Raw genomic sequence first — 18,726 nt, 5'->3', positions numbered from 1 at the left:
AAAGATGAATTTGAATGGAAACTAGGCACAACACAAATGAGGAGCCATCATCTAGAAAATATGTTAGAAGAACAATACCAGTTTAATTTACAGAGAGAGCAAAAACCAAGGGATAAAATTTAAAAAAAAAAAAGGCTATGGACCCATAAGCCAAATTTAAGTATAATTATAGTATCTTTTTTTTTTTTTTATTTTTTGACAGGCAGAGTGGACAATGAGAGAGAGAGACAGAGAGAAAGGTCTTCCTTTGCCGTTGGTTCACCCTCCAATGGCCGCCGCAGCTGGCGCGCTGCAGCTGGCGCACCGTGCTGATCCGATGGCAGAAGCCAGGTGCTTCTCCTGGTCTCCCATGGGGTGCAGGGCCCAAGCACTTGGGCCATCCTCCACTGCACTCCCGGGCCACAGCAGAGAGCTGGCCTGGAAGAAGGGCAACCGGGACAGAATCCAGCGCCCCGACCGGGACTAGAACACGGTGTGCAGGCGCCGCAAGGCGGAGGATTAGCCTATTGAGCCATGGCGCCGGCCTAATTATAGTATCTTAAGGTGAAGAAAAAGAAAATGTAGAAGAAACACAATTTAAAAGGTATATGATAATGTCTTCCAGAACATATAAAACACCAAATCAGGCATTCATAAAGTTATAACCAACAGATTCAGTGTTAATTCAAAGAAGTTAACACTCAGATCCATTATAGCAAACATGTTAGAAATCAAAATCAAAAAAGCAGGTTTTCAACAGACTTTAAAAAAAAAACTTTATCTTCAATGGAGCAAGAGAAGAATCAATAAGTGACTTAACAAAAGAATTGATGGAAACAGAAGACATTATTAAAATGATAAAAGAATAAATATATCATATAAAAATCTTATAGTCACCAAAAATAACTTTCAAAATTGACAATGATAATCTTGTCTTAATTTACTTTTCAAAACATAAGACCTGAGTTAATGACAATTTGTGGAGTGAAAATATGGGGAAACAGTATGATAAAGAAAATAGAGTAAAATGTTAATGGTCGTAACTAACTAGCAGCTGTATTTGTTTTTACGGTCAAAGCTTATCATCCTTGCTCTATGTTTGCAAACCTTCACAATAAAATACTGAGAAGAGGTGGAAGCATAAACTATCCCATAAATGAGAAATATTTATACATTAAATTAAAACATTGGATACAAAAATATTTAGCATATTTAGTCACCAAGAAAATATTATTTAGTAGTCTAATGAAATACCACCACAATTAGTGAAGCATGAGTAAAACTGATTGAACCAACACAAAGAAATTGATAAATCTAGGTGTTTACCTGAAAAATCAGCAACAGGAGGAATACCTGCACATGGTTAGTGTGAGTGTATCTAGCAATAGTATCCACTAAGGTCAGAATTACTAATCTGTCACTCAGCACTTGAGCGTCAGACATCTGCATATATACAATATAGGCCATCTACAGAAGTGCTAATGTTGACATTAGTCAAATTAGCCCAAACTGTAAACTAATCAAATTCAGCAAATATGTGTCTCATCACTGATTAAAAGCCAGTGATCTGAGGCTGTAATTTTCTCAATGAATATGAAATCTCATATACATGCACCTGCTATTAGGTTTTCAATCTGTGTTGTCCTTATAATGTAAGACTATTCCCCCCCCTTTTTTAAATACCAGCAATACTTTCTAAAATGATTATGTCATTTCCTTATTTTTTTAAGATTTATTTATTTATTTGAAAGGCAGAGTTACAGTGAGGCAGAGGCAGAGAAAGAGAGAGTTTTCCGTCTGCTGGTTCACTTCCCAAATGGCTGCAACGGCTGGAGCTGGGCCAATCTGAAGCCAGGAGCCAGGAGCTTCTTCTGGGTCTCCTATGTGGCTGCAGAGGCCCAAGAACTTGGGCCATCTTCCACTGCTTTCCCAGGCCATAACAGAGATCTGGATCAGAACAGGAGCAGCCGGGACTTGAACTGGCACCCATATAGGATGCGGTACTGCAGGCGATGGCCTCTCCCACTAAACCACAGCGCCAGGCCTGCCATTTCCCTATTAAAAACACATATTTCTAGAGAAAAAAATCAAAGCTTAGAGATGTTAAGTGGTTTCCTGGTTAATATAAATCATAGATAATGGTAGACACATCTGATTTCATCTAGTGCTTGCCATCTGTTATGTACTGTGGAAACATTTTATAATGATTAACTTATTTTAAAAATCACAGAAAACAGTTAATGATTTATATGCTTCATATATTTGAGAAATATTCTGAGTTAAATTCAGCTAGGCATCAGGAAAATTCAGTGGCAGGAACCTCAGATTCCACATTTTATTCCTGTTTTAAACACTAATTGCCTATTCATTTTTTCATTGAAATAAGAGATTTTTGCAGCTTAATAGATAAACATAAGAATTTGGGATATACAAAGGATTTTAAAAAGACAAATGTCTTAATCAGCTTTGATGTTTAGAAATATGATTCTGGAAACCATGTGAAAATAGACTAGAGGAAGCATTTGGCACAGACCTTAAGATGCCATTTGGGACATTTGTATCCCATATTGAGGATCTGATTGGAGTCCCAGCTAATCCACTTCCAACCCAGCTTCCTGCTAATGTGCCTTGTAGGAGGCACCCTCAGATCACTCAGGTACTTGGGTCCCTGCAACTTACAAAGGAGACTTGGATGAAGCTCTGATCTCCTGGCTCTAGCTTAACCCAGCCTGATTGATTTGGGCATTTATGAAGTGAGTTAGCAAATGTAAGATTTATCTCTGCTGCCTGTATCTCTCTACTATTGAAATGAAATTAAAATAGATAAATATCTTTAAAAAAAGATTAGTGGGAAATCTGATGAGAAGCAGACAGATAATTCCACACTGATGTAGTAATCCAGACAAAACTTGAGAGAGGAGAAAAGGTGATAGAATTGAAAAATATTGCAGGGAAAGAATCATTATTACATGATTCGTTATTGAGTTTGGTGTACAATAGAGAAATACACTGAAAAACAGAAAATCCAAAGTAAATAAAGATTAGAATACTAAGCAGAATGTAACAGATTATGGGTTAAATGCAGATTGAAAAGTGTTTAAGACTATGTATATCTTGGAGATTACAGAAGTCTTCTTAGAGGAGGTTCACTCAGCCTGAGAAACACGGGCTCAATGTTACGACACAACCACCGTCTACAGAGATAAACATTGCTTTTCCGGGACTCTGGAGTCCATCAGTTTTCTCCCTTCATAACACAAGGTTGCATGCTAAGTTATGAGAAAAGGACTTTGCATAAAGTTACATCAGACACTCAATGATCAAGGGTCCACATCGTCTTTTGAGGTTGTCATTCTGCAAACGATCCTCTTCTGGAAGTGTAGTTTACTGCCTCCACAGCCCCCTTTCTAGAACCACATTTTCATGCACTGCTTTTTCTCTACCCCTTCTGGATGAGAATCTCACTGGCACTTTGCCTATCAGAATGAATCTATACATTAGTAGTGAGAGCAACATTTTAGCTTCTTACATATAAAAAATGTTGCATAGTTTTCAAGTCTATTTTACTGTTTGTGATTCGTCATTTTTCTATTCATTTATAAAAATAAATGCAATTGAACAAAACTAACTGTAATTGTGGAAATTACAAAGATTCTTCACACTCCTGGCTTCAGCCTGGCCCAGCCCTGGCTGTTTTAGCTTTTTGGGAAGTAAATCAGCAGATGAAGTATCACTTTCTGTCCGTGTATCTCCCTCTCTTTGTCACTCTTCCTTTCACATGAATAAATAATTTAAAAACCCGAAATAATATTAGATTCAGATGGTATAAAGATTATTAAACCACAATCCATCCCATAGTTTGTTTTTGATATAATTATTGAGGCAAGCAATGATTCATAAAAATACAATTTGATGGTAGTAACCTAAGAAAGGGAAACTACAACTTGGTTTAGTGATAAGGGTAAGCTTTCAGAGAGAAGAAATTTTGAGTTATAATTTGTAGGATGAGAAAGGATTAGTGTATAGAAAGGTTAAGTAAAGGCCGGCGCCGTGGCTCACTGGCTAATCCTCTGCCTGTGGTGCCAGCACCCTGGGGTTCTAGTCCTGGTTGCTCTCTGCTGTGGCCTGGGAGAGCAGTGGAGGATGGCCCAAGTGCTTGGGTCTCTACACCCACATGGGAGACTGGGAGGAAGTACCTGGACCCTGGCTTCGGATCGGCACAGGGCCAGCCGTAGCGCCCTTTAGGGGAGTGAACCAATGGAAGGAAGACCTTTCTCTCTGTCTCTCTCTCTCACTGTCTATAACATTCTCTGCCTCTCTCTCTCACTGTCTATATATGTGTGTGTGTGTGTGTGTGTGTGTATACATATATATATATATAGGAAAGGTTAAGTGAACCCAAATATCCTGACAAATTGGCAAGTAGTTTAGTTTGGCTAGAAGGCAAGAAATGACAGTGAATGAGGTGTAAAAGTTAGTAAAATAACAGGTTGCTAATAATATTTATATCCCAATGGACATTGTTCTATGAGGAACAGAGAGACTTAGGAACAGTAAATGGTCAAATGTTAGCAACACGTTTTTTCTTTTTTTTTTTTTTTAATTTATTTATTTGAAAGACAGAGTTACAAAGAGAGGTAGAGACTGAGAGAGGTGTCTTACATCTGATGGTTCACTCCCCAGATGGCCACAACTGCCAGAGCTGCGCCAGTCCGAATTCCGAAGCCAGGAGTTTCTTCCGGGTCTCCCACATGGGTGCAGGTGCCCAAGGCTTGGGCCATCTTCCGCTGCTTTCCCAGGTCATAGCAGAGAGCTAGATCAGAAGAGGCGCAGCTGGGACTCGAACTGGCACCCATATGAGATGCTGGCGCTTCAGGCTGGGGCTTTAAACCACTGCACCACAGTGCCAGCCCCAGCGACATGCTTTTTCCATCAACTTGGATAATCAATTTTAATGGAAGGAAAATATTGGAGGTCAGTTTAATTGGAAATGTGTTTTGAATTGTGTACTATTGTGTACTATTCTGAGTAGGGGGATGCAATCTCACACCGCCCTGCTACACCCCACCTGGGATGTATATCCTCTCCTTGCCCAGCATATACACTTAGAGTACACTGGTACTTAGTAACTCAGTAGTTCTCTTGACTATCAGTTTGGCTGTTGAAGTACTGAAGTACTTATAATCAAGTAACCCTTAAAATAGTAGCCTAATGCTATCTCACAATGCCAACATCATTCACTTTCTTTAATTTCATCATATATGTGCTGTATTGTCTCACATCATCAAAAAAAAAAAAACATAGTCACAGTACATACAACACAATATTTTGACAATATATTTTTGTTCATACTTTTATTACTGTAGATTGTTAAAATTGTTCCATTTCATTAGCAATTGCTAGGTTTTATGATTTTCTATTAAGAACATGCCATAAATTTGGTTCCACAATGATTTTCTTCTGCCAACATTTTATAATTTTGATGTTAAATGTGGAAAATCAAAAAGGAAGAAATATTTGTACTCAGAAGACACTGTTTTCACAGAAATACAGTGTGGTTCAGTTATTATGAAATACCTTACTATGCCTAATTCATAATTAAACTTCTTCAATAGTATGTGTATCTAGGAAAAAAACACAGTATGTAAAGTTTGGTACTATCTGTGGTTTCACAAGTCCATTGGGAGTCTTGAAATGTATCCCCATGGATAAGGGTAACTACTGTTAGCTCCTCTCCTCTCACATTTATGTTTTTATGAATGTTATGTTGTTTCGGATCCTTTTAGAGGAAAAAGTATATGTAAATGTTAATGAATGTTAAAACTTTCTAATAAATTACAGAATCAGAGAATAATGTATCACTTAATGCCATGGACATATCAGTTATTATGCTCACTGATGTAATTTTTTAAAGATGTATTTATTTATTTGGAAGCTAGATTTACAGAGAGAGAGAGAGAGAGAGAGAATTTCCATTCATTGATTCACTCTCAAAATGGCCCCAGTGGCCAAGACTGGGCCAAAGCTAGGAGCCAAAAGCTCCATGCAGGTCTCCACGTAGGTGGCAGGAGTCCAAGAACTTGGGTCATCCTCCGTTGCTTTTTCAAGTGCATTAGTATGAAGCTGCATCAGAAGTGAAGTAGATGGGACTTGAACTTGTGCCCATATGGGATGTCAGCATTGCAAAGGGTGACTTAACCCACTATGCCACAATGCTGGTCTCTGATGCAAAATTTTGATATTGAATAGTTTATTATTCCAAAACTGACAAGTTTCCATGATTTAATCAAATGTATCATTTTATAATACAAGATGATATTGCTAATATTGGTATTCTTAATAAAAAAATCAGTTTTTTTTCAAGGTTAATATCAGAAGCAATTTTTGTTCCTTTTTTTAAGATTTGTTTTATTTATTTGAAAGACAGAGTTAGAGAGAGAGGTAGAGACAGAGAGGTCTTCCATCTGCTGGTTCACTCCCCAATTGGATGCGACGGCCCGAGCTGCACCAATCTGAAGTCAGGAGTGAGGAGCTTCTTTCCAGGTCTCCCATGTGGGTGCAGGGGCCCAAGGACTTGGGCCATTTTCTACTGTTTTCCCAGAGCATAGCAGAGAGCTGGATCAGAAGAGGAGAAGCCAGGACTGGAACCAGCGCCCAAATGGGATACCGGCTCTTCTGGCAAGGGTTTTAACCTGCTGGGCCACAGCGCCGGCCCCTGCAATTTTTGTTGTTATAAAAAACTTGAAACACAGGTATAAAATATTGATAAATAAATAAACACTCATATTTATGTCCTTATCCAGTTTCATTTCCACCACTCTATTCATATCTACTTTGAATTCATAGGGAACATGTTTTCCTTTCTCCCATCAAATCTGGAAAAATGTTGCCCATGCTTTCATTCCTTCACTTTTGTCTGTCTCTAGTCTGTACCCCATAATCTGACTATAGGATTTACAAAGCAGGTAATCCAGAATTTAATATTACTTATTTAACCTTCCTAGACTATTTCTCTGAACTGGTTTCTCTTTGTTCAGTGCTCTCGTTTCACACTAAAACTTGGTTTAACTGTGATTGGTTATCTCTTGTCCGCATCATAGGAGGGCAAGCTCCTTGAGGAGAGACATACATAATTTAGAAACCCACACAGTATTGGCTGAATTTAATATAGCCTGTGAAATTCAGTGGTGCAGTATGTTCAAAACACAGGACACATTGTAAAGGCATTTTATAATAGGAATGTTCAGTTATCTGTTAGTGTTTTTGAATTGCCAGATCACACTTTTTCTACAAGTTTACCAGGCCTCCTGTGGAGATAGCACAGACAGGCACTGAGGATCTTGCTAATCTGTGTCAGAAAACTTTGAATTGCTGCCTTTTCCAAAGTGAACTGAACAGTAGGGGCCCTAAACAGTTACCCTGGCAACAAAGAGGGGAGAAAAGAAAAGGGACTAGGGAGAAGAGAGAGCAGTGTCTCTTAACAGAGGTGAAGGAACATATCAGGCCAAGACAATCAAATTTTCCTGACTCTGTCAAAAAGGAAAATTCCACTCTATCCCAGCCTAATCAATCAGTGCAAGACTTAAGCAGTGAGTGATGTGGCTCAATCCTTGACTGCTCTCTTTACACCAGGAGACAGTAGAATTTTAATAATAACTGTCTCACCAACTGCTGTGAGTTACTTTCAAGTGCTCTTGAATTTACAAGCAATTCAAGCCAGCAAATTGACAAGATTGGAACCTTACATTTCATAGGGATTTAAATATTAATACTTCTAAGATCAATACCAATTTTGACTTATAGAGTTGTATTGGACATCTCTTTGTGAGAATGTCTTCAGTTTTGTGAAATGGGGCAAGACAGTATTGGATCCATGAGAAAACGCTGAAAGAATTACTAATGATGAGCCAACGCCGCGGCTCAATAAGCTAATCCTCTGCCTGAGGCGCTGGCACACCGGGTTCTAGTCCTGGTCAGAGATCCGGATTCTGTCCCGGTCGCTCCTCTTCCAGGCCAGCTCTCTGCTGTGGCCCAGGAGTACAGTGGAGGATGGACCAAGTCCTTGGGCCCTGCACCCGCATGGGAGACCAGGAGAAGCAACTGGCACCTGGCTTTGGATCAGCGCAGTGCGCCGGCCACAGCGCGCTGGCCGCAGCGGGCACTGGGAGGTGAACCAACGGAAAAGGAAGACCTCTTTCTCTCACTCTCTCTCACTGTCCACTCTGCCTGTCAAAAGAAAAAAAAAAAAAAAAAACGAATTACTAATGATGAAAGTATACAAAACAGACCAGGCAAGTATGATTTTCTCTTGTCTTTACAAAATCAACCTAAATGTACTCTTCTTGCTTGTTTTCAAGTATCATTTAGAATTACATTTTATTTATGTCCCTAATGTCTGTTTCAGGATTTGTGACCTGGAGTTACTTCTAAAAATGTGGTCACTTTTTGATAAATGTATTGATCTATCTATACATTATAAGTACATTTTCTGCCCTTATTATTCAATTAATAAGAATTTTTGAAGTGATAAAAGTATTTTTGTGTGTATTTATAAATATAAGGAGATATATAGCTAAATAAGTTATAGTGACAAGAAACATATATAATCTAAAATAAGCAATAATGTTGTAGCATATACATGAATGTATATATGTGTGTGTGCATGAGTGTGTATATAAGTCCTTTGATATATTTACATACATACATAATTCATAGACATCTTGTTCCATTCTGCGACTTGATGGTAACCTCATTATGACGTCACTGGATGAAGTGAAGTTGTGCTGCCACCGCAGCTCACTAGGCTAATCCTCCGCCTTGCGGCGCTGGCACACCGGGTTCTAGTCCCGGTCGGGGTGCCAGATTGTGTCCTGGTTGCCCCTCTTCCAGGCCAGCTCTCTGCTGTGGCCCGGGAGTGCAGTGGAGGATGGCCCAAGTGCTTGGGCCCTGCACCCCATGGGAGACCAGGATAAGTACCTGGCTCCTGCTATTGGATCAGCACGGTGCGCCGGCCACGGCGCCCATTGGAGGGTGAACCAACGGCAAAGGAAGACCTTTCTCTCTGTCTCTCTCTCTCACTGTCCACTCTGCCTGTAAAAAAAAATAAATAAATAATATAGTTAACAATTGGGCAAATGACCTCAATAGACAATTTTCAAAAGAAACACAAATGGCCAATAACTATATGAAAAAAACATTATCAACATCACTAGCCATTAGGGAAATGCAAAATAATTCACAATGAATTATCACCTCACTTCCTCTCCTACCATCAATTCCATGGCTGGGAAAGAACTTATAAGAACAGTCCCATTCACAATAACTACAAAAATTTCAAATACCTTGGAGTAAACTTAACCAAGGATATGAAAGTTCTCTACAATGAAAATTACAAAGCATTAAGGAAAGAAATAGAAGAAACACACAAAACAATAATTAATATAAAAATGCCCATAGTACCCAAAGCAACTTACAGATTTAGTGTTATCCCAATCAAAAATACCAAAGATGTTCTTCTCAGGCCTGGAAAAATTGACACTAAACTTGACACGGAAACACAAGAGACCCTGAAAAGCTAAAACAATTTAAATAATAAAAATAAAGCTTGTGGCATCACAATACCTGATTTCAAGATATATTCCAAGGCAGTCATAATCAAAATAGTCTGTTATTTGTAAAAGGACCAGTGGAAGAGCTTGGAGGCCCCAGAAATTGATCCACACATCCACAACCAACTAATCTTTGACAAATGAGCTAAAATCACTCCTTGGAGAAATGACAGCCTCTCCAACAAATGGTATTGGGAAAATTGGATCTCTGCATGGAGAAGTATGAAATAGGATCCCTACCTTATACCTTATTAAAAATCAACTCAAGCTAGACCAACTTCTAAAACTAAGATCTGAAAAATCATATTACTAGAGGAAAATATAGGGGAAACTCCATACGTCATTGTCATAGGCAAAGCCTTCTCTGGTAGAACCCCAGAAGCACAAGCGATAAAGACAAAATAGACAAATGGGATTCTATGAAGCTAAGAAGATTCTACATAGTAAAGGAATCACTTAACAGTGAAGAGGCATCCAACAGAATGGGAGAAAATATTTGTAAACTATACATCTGATAATGGATTTGTATTTGGGGCCAGCACAGTGGGTTAAAGCCACAACCTGCAGTGCCAACATCCAATATGGGCATTGGTTCTAATCTTGGGCTACTCCACTTCTGATCCAGCTCCCTGTTAATGTGCCTGGGAATGCTTCAGATGATCACTCAAATTCTGGAGAGCCTGCATCCATGTGGGAGATCTGGAAAAAGAATGAAATCATTTCTTCACAACAAAATGGATGCAACTAGAGACCGATATGCTTAAACAAACCTGTCCCTAAAGGACAAATATCATATGTTTTCCCTAATTTGTGTAACTAATATACACAGTACAAAATATAATTTTTTAAATTGAAATTTTAAGATTTGATTATTGTTTATAGTCATTGTCTATGCTCTTGAGGAATAGTGGTTTTTATACTTACGACTTGTTGAATTCTTTATTTAATGGAGAGTTAAACTTGTGATTATAAAGTAAATTGAAAGTATGCCATTGTAAAAATTAAAAGAAAAATAAGAAAAGAAGGAGAGGGGAGAGTGGGAGCTAGAGAGGGTGGGAGGGTATGTTTGGAAGTATTATTATGCTCTTAAAACTGCATTATGAAATATATGAAATTTTTCTTATATAAATAAAAAATTAGATAAAATGTCATAAATAGTCCTCAAGTACTGAATTCAGGAGTCTTCTATGCCAGCAGAATTGTGAAGCAATAGAGATTTTATTTTTTACTCCATATATTTTAAAAAACAATCCAATAAATATGTAACATTGATAAAAATAAATTAAACTATATTTCCACATACTGTTTAACATAGTTATTTTTAAGCCTATCATGATTGCTATTGATAGAATTAATTAAAACTTTTTCATTAGGAAGAAAATTGTATTATGTCCAGAACCTTGAATCCTCTTGTTTAACTCCCCTCTGAATTGATGTGTTTTCCCTTATGTCAATGGCAAACATGTCTGTCCATATATGCAGGTTATTAGTTAATGACATTATAGTAAAACCTTAGAAACCACAAAACACAGCAGAAAAAGCAAATACCTTAAAATGACTTTGGATAAATCTAAGTTCCATGGACATATAATCATTATTACTTATGTTAGTTCTGTAAGATTAGCAAACTTTTCATTTCGATGACCATGCAATAGTGGCATCCAAATTTATTTAAAATTATCAAAGAATGAGTAGTCTTTTTTAAGAAAAATTGCATTAGTCAATAGCAAGGGAAGAGATGACTTAAAAATATAGCACATGATAAGTTTTAACTTAGCCCTCGCAGACTCAGGGTGAAGCTCTATTCCTCTGAAAAACTGCCTACTTAGAGTGAAGTGGAGCTTATTTGGAGGGCACATTTAGCTGAAATCACTCAGGTTTGCATTAGGTTATACTCAGATTGCTAAAAGTGACCTCTGATAGCAATGAAATGACAGGATACACCAAGCTGATCAAGTCAGCTTAATCCTCAAAGAGGCTCTTAAAGGTTGAAATCACAGGTGACTGCACACAAATGATACGTGGATAGACAGTGATCTTGAACTAAGAGACAGGAATACACAGGAATAGGTATGAGGGACATGATTTTAGCAGAAATGTAAAACATTTCTATCTGAGAAAGCCCAATAGCACATAGTGTTCCTGGCGGATGATGATAAAAGGAATCTAAAACAGGGGTGAGAATTTCATCACTGGAGGAGTCACGGACTTGGCTTACAGTGGAATCTAATAACAAAACAAAAGATTAAAGCAAATGATGACAAGATGCCCACATTATCTATGTAAATCACCTTAGATTATTTTCCTAAGTGAATAATGTTACTTAAAAAAAAAAAACACTAGTTTTAACCATTCAGAATGAGGCATAGTTGGTATTTTCAGCTTTGTTTTTGTGCCTTATATGGTTATGCTTTGATTTTTGTTTTTAGGCATGTGAATTTGTTAGAATCACTGACAAAAGATTATAAAAAGCACATATTACTCCCAAAGCACTTTCATAAACTGAGAAAATGCAATGAGTGCATATTGTGATTATAACAAAAATATGTAGTCTTTGTGCTCATCTTTCAAAGGATACCAATGAGTAAAATATCAAGATGAATGATAGGAAGAATATTTATTCAGCAACACATTGGTCTAAAATTATTTATAAAAATAGGAATGTAGAATTATCTTTCCAAAGCAGTCGCAATTACTGGGGCACAAAAGAAATAAAGTGAATATTTTAATAAATAGAAGAGTACTTAGCCATGATTGTACCTACCTAGACATTTACCTGTCTGATGTGTTATTTTATTTTAAATACAAACAGGCAGGCAGTTCTGCAGCGGACAAGTGGATATGATGAAGAAATAAAAAAATAGGGGAATGGAAATCACATCACTACTAATTTAGCAAGTAAATGATAGTGCATTTCTGTACATTCCAAATTCCATGAAATTGTCCTTTGAAGAGACAGGAAAGGACACACAGAGAGAAGCCCATGAGAAAGGGATTTTGTTGTTGCCGTTGCTTTGTAGCTTGTTTTTTGTTTGTCTGTTTGCTGTTTTTGTTTTGTTTTGTTTTGCTTTTTGTTTTTGAAGGCTGGTGTAGAAATTGAATCACCAAGACAAGGAATAGTCCAATCACAAGCTGAACCAGACAAAGTGTTCCCCTCTATATACTTCCAGTATACTTGGCCCTACTAGCACCTTGATTTCAAACTCCCGCTCTCCAAAAATTTATACAATAAATTTTTGTCAAATTTTAAAGCCAAGATGTTTATGGTTACTTGCTATGACATCTCCAAGAAACTAGTGAAGTCAGCATACTGGATCTGTCAATTCTGCCAAGCACAGATTGAAAACATTTGAAAAAAAAAAAGAAAAAAAATCTACATCTGTTCTGAACGTGTTCAGCTCTTTATTCTTCTCATTATTTGCTGGAAAAATACAATACAAATTTTATTTATGTAATATTTACATTGCATTAGGTATTAAAAATCATTGTAATTGATTTACACCATATAGGTGAATTTATAATGGGCTGTATGTAAATACTATGTCATTTTATATCAGAGACTTGAGAGTCTTTGGATGTTAGTATTAATGAGGTTCCTGGAAACAAACCCTGCAGATAAAAAGGAATGACCTCACAATGCTCTAATTAAAATTTGGTTACTTTGGGTCAGTTTTGTAACACTCTGAAGAGAAATTTTTAAGCTCATTGTTTTGCTACCACCCTCATTAAAGAATATTTTCTTATTTTTAAAGATAACTAAAGGACCTATTTTCAGACTATCTGCTCAATTACAAGAGTTACAACAGAAGTGATTGAAGTACAACAGGTTAAAATAATATTAATTTAATGTGCTAAGGGCAGTGTTGATGTGAGTATACCCTGCAAGTCAATGATTCTAAATTTATGTCTAAAAGTTTCTATAAAAATGTTAATTTCATGTCATGATATTTCGACTTTGTGTATGGGTCTTAAAACAGGGACAGAGTGCTCACTTAGAAGTTACACAATTTGAAGAAAATATCAATTGTCATTTTCATATAGTTGTAGGAAAGGGCTTTATTCTCCATTATTTGATAATTGCAGATCTGTGATGAGTCTGAATTCTTTACTCACCAGACTTTCATTAAAATATAATATTAAGTACTGAATTTTTTTTTCTTTTTCCTTTTTTTTTTTTTTTTTTTGGCAGGCAGAGTGGACAGTGAGAGAGAGAGAAAGAGAGAAAGGTCTTCTTTCACCGTTGGTTCACCCTCCAATGGCCGCCGCGGCCGGCACACTGCGGCCGGTGCACCCGCCTATCCGAAGGCAGGAGCCAGGTGCTTCTCCTGGTCTCCCATGGGGTGCAGGGCCCAACCAGTTGGGCCATCCTCCACTGCACTCCCTGGCCACAGCAGAGAGCTGGCCTGGAAGAGGGGCAACCGGGACAGAATCTGGCACCCCGACCGGGACTAGAACCCAGTGTGCCGGCGCCGCAAGGCAGAGGATTAGCCTACTGAGCTGTGGTGCCAGCCATAAAAGAGGATTCAATAATGCTAAAGGAATCAAAATAAATTATATGATAGAAGAAACAGAATATGTATACATGTATTTAATATATGTGTTTAGCATTTATAGAATATATAGTTTATAACTTTATATTAATATTATGTTCCAGAAAAGTATGAATAATCAGAGATGACAGATATATATGTCAGATCCATATGCTAATATTGGAAAATAATATAGATCCCTTCTGTTTGTTCTTGAATGCAATGTTTCAGAGTACATTCTTCAAAAAAATTAATTGACAACAATTAAATATACAATATTTTCTAAAATGAGAATTTTTGCCACAGACCATCAGATCTGGAAGTTCTGATACTGGAACAATAGCTTCACAATCATGAGTATCTGAAATTCCATGGCTTAATATGTGGCAAATGTATATCCCCAGACTATGATATGCTTGACTTTTCCATCAAGAAATAAAAGGAAATAATAGAAACTGAAAATAAAATGGATATAGTGGTCACATTACGGAAAGTATTGAACGGTTTATTAAACAGTCTTTTTTTTCTTTTTCATAATCAGTGGGGCTGTAGAGTGGAGCTATGGGTAATATGGGTACTACTTGAAATATTTACATAATTATATAAGCAAAATAGATTTCAAAAAGGTGAACATGAGGTAGGCATTTGACTAGAACACCCATAACCATACCAAGTGCCTGGATTCCAGTCCTATGCCACTTCTGTTTGTTGTACCTTGGTAGGCAGTTGATGACACAAGTAGTTGAGTCACTGTTACCCATGAGGGATACCTGGATCTAGTTCTCAGCTCTGGGCTTGGGTACTACCCTACCCTGGCGGTTGCAAATATTTGAAGAGTAAACTAGTGGTTGACAATACTCTTTTCTCCCTCTCTTTCTCTCTCCATCCCTCCCCCACTCATAAATAAAAAAATAATATTTTATAAAATATAATGACACTGATGATGAAATAAAAGATAGCAAAAGATATTTGAAATAGGTTATTTTTTGGTACATGTTTTGTTTTATTAGTTATTTTCATCTTCTAAAAATGTCTTATAGAAAGTTCTCATAGAAGTTGAAATAAATGGAGATAAATTCAAGAAATACACATAGTTTAGGAAGTAGAAACAAAGTCAAACTAGAATATATATAGAAATACAATTGAATTCACTTAGAAAAATATCCATGGGAACTCTAGACTCTCATTTTCCTTATTCACGTATTCTACTGCCAATCCCCTGAAGCATCAAAAAGTTAGAATTTCTATTCCTCAGAGAGTGAATAAAGTTCCTTAGAAGTCTACAGAAAACTCCCTGAACATAGAATAGTCGCAATACAGCACAGTACACATCTGAATACAGTGGCCCAGTTAGAGTAACTCCAGGGTATTCCACTTAATTCAGAATTTAATGAGAAAATTTGCTCACATATTACAGCATAATTGGCACAAAATTACATGAATTTAGAGACAATTTTCTGTACATTTTGAAGGTGACTTTGGATGGTTATGTGACTTCAGTTTTGCCAGGATGTTAGTGGATTGCTGAACATTTGGCAGATCCAGGGCTCATTTGATGTTCTTGATACAACATTATCCAATCTCAGTCTCAGCTGGTGAAGCCCAAGGCTGTAATTCATTTTATTTATTTTTTAAATATCATCCTGAACTTTCCCTTTCTCTTTCTGCAGTCAACCAACAAGTTTAACACAGAATGGCAAAACATATAATGATCTCTCTGTAGGGTGATTTGTGGGCATTTAACAAAAGCAGCAGGAAGTAGTGTTAAAGACACGACTTTTCTGGTAGATTGGAAGAGCTGAGAATCTATCAGAGCAAAGAGGCTGTGTGATAACTTCATACTCTTATTTTTAGAGTAGCTTCTAAATTAATTTCATCAATTCTCTAGAAATTTTGTTTATTCAACATTATTGTATGCCAAGAATATGTTATTTAGGTACTAGAAATAAATAATTGAATATTGACTAATCTAACCTCACAGACCTCATGTGAATCTGAGGAGTGGAGAGAGTGATAAAGAGAGAGGAAAATGAATGTATAAATATAAATGCAAGCCAAAGTATAAGCATGGCATGATGATAAAGCAAATCGAGATCACTTCTGCTAAGTATGGGGATCACAGAACACCTAAATGGGGAACTGATCTTTGAAATAAACATCGATGGAGCTTTGGTGAAACACATATGTATAGAGGAAAGGATACCCCATAGAGAGTGGAAAGCATGCATTTTCGGACACATAGCAGGCATTCTGGGACTGGAGGGGTAATATTTAGAAAAGTAAGATGTGCTTGAATTCAGGCTCCATAGTAACAGAAAAATGCTATTTGAAGTCAAAAAATTATCCTTGTAAGCATGTCAGTACAACTATAGTTTGTAGTTTTTATTTTTTTTTTAATTAAGTAATTTATTTGAAAGACGGAGTTACGGGGGGTGGGGGGAGAAAAAGAGAAAGTGAAAGAGAGATCATCTATCTTCTGATCCACTCCACAAGTGGCAGCAACAGCCAGGGCTGGGCCTGACTGAAGCCAGGAGCCAAGAGATTCATCTGGGTCTCTCACATTGGTGCTGGGGCCCACAAACTTGAACTATCTTCTGTCATTTTCTCAGGCACATTAGCAGGGAGTTGGATCAGAAGTGGAATGGCCCGTACTGAAATCAGTACCCATATGGGATGCCAGTGCTGCAGACAATGGCTTAACCTGCAAAGCCAGAGTGCCAGTCCTTGTAGTGAATGTCTAAAAAGAGGTTCATGAGGGGTTATTGTTGTAGCACAGAGGTTTAAGTCACTGCTTCAATGTCAGCAACCCAGGTCAGAGTTTGAGTTCCTGCTGCTCTGCTTCCAATCCAGTTTTCTACTCTTAAGCCTGAGAAAGCAGCAGCAGCAGATCCATGTAATTGGGCTCCTGTCACCTGTATGGGAGATCAGGATGGAGTTCCTGACTCCTGGCTTCTGTATGGCTGCTTTGAAGACCTGGCTGCTTGCTCACTTGCTCTCTTACCCTCTCTCTTTCTGCCTTCAAAAAATAAATTTTTAAAAAAAAGAAGGTCCACGAGCCAACTGAAAAATACTGTCAAGTCTACATTCCCAGTGTTCATTTTTATCTTTCATATACAGACTATGTGATCTTTTTGAAGTTAACTTTGATTCCATTGTTTATATAATTCAACCTCACTTCCTCACAGGTCATCCAAGATCCTTGAACATGGAGATATCCTTTTTTCACAAATTGTCAATATCCATATGATGATACAAAAAACCCAAATTATTTTTTCTACTTTCTTTTCTCAGCTAAGGACAGAGCTGTTCTGACAAATATGAAAGGCACACATGCACCAAACATCTCTCCTGTGAACAATAACTAGGTGTCCTCTAATTCAACTCCATTCCACCTCCAACTATCTGGATATAGTTTCACATCCTGCAGGTTGAGCACTCAATACTGCAAGACCGCTCTCCACTCCAGATGCAGTAATATATAAGAGATTGCCAGCTATACTTGTAACCAACCAGCTATAAATACACTTTCCAATGACCTCTACCTCTTCTGGTTTAGTCAATTTTCTGAGTGTCTCATGAAATTCAGAGGAACATTTTATTTATATTTTCCCATTTATTATAAAGGATTTTACACTTAACACAATGTCTTCAAGTTCCATTTATTTTGTCAGACACAGTAGACAAATACCACATTTTCTTACAGCTGAAAGCTAAGAAAAAATTCATTCTGAACATTTACCAAAACATTCTGAACATTTACTAAAATTTAGATTTTAGAGGCCAGAAGGATAATTGGGGAGGATAGAGAGAGTGGAATAATTAGTATCAAATCATTGTTAAATAGAAGGAATAAAATATAAGTGTTACAAAGCATAGTAGGGTGACTGTAGATTACAACAATTTATATATTTTCAAAGCAAAGAGAGAAAAACTCTAAAACTCTAATCATAAAGTAATTAAAAAGTGGGATAAATATGGATTACTCTGATCTGACTGTATACATTGTATATATGTACTGAAAAGTCTCAATGTACATGACATATATAATATTGTTATATATGTATATATATCATGTATGATATTGTTATGCACATGTATAATGTTGTTAAACAACAATTTTGAGTGTTTTAAAAAGTAAGTGAATAAAGCAAAACAAAACCAGAAGATACTACAAAGCCTAGAGATGAGAATCAGATGGAAGAGATGCACAGGGCAAACAAAGGGTGTGGAGTTTCCATGACATTTCTAGACGTGCTGTGCTCCAAGAACCACCATGAGTCCAGCATCTGAAAGCCCACTGAAACCCAGTCCTTTTGGGCTTATTAGGGAGACTTCATTATGTAAGCAAGATAAATTATCTCATGAGCAACTAGACTTTCAACTCGCCTCATCTCCAGAAGATCAGAGGCATGGCTCTGAATGTTCCAATGCTGGAATCACATTATTGGTTCTGCTGATAATGAATCCCTATTCTGAGGTCATCCAAGATCCTGGGGAGTCTCTATGTTAGAACAGAAACTGCTCTTATCACCCAGGAAATTTTAATAGTCTTAGGAGCTTTAGATAGGGAACTGGCATCAAAGACCAAATAACAAAACAAATTAGCCTAG

Source organism: Oryctolagus cuniculus, chromosome 1 (assembly GCF_051225735.1).
Source record: "Oryctolagus cuniculus isolate XC-2025 breed Fujian yellow rabbit chromosome 1, ASM5122573v1, whole genome shotgun sequence".
NCBI classification, from domain to species: Eukaryota; Metazoa; Chordata; class Mammalia; order Lagomorpha; family Leporidae; genus Oryctolagus; species Oryctolagus cuniculus.
This window is presented reverse-complemented; position numbering follows the sequence as displayed.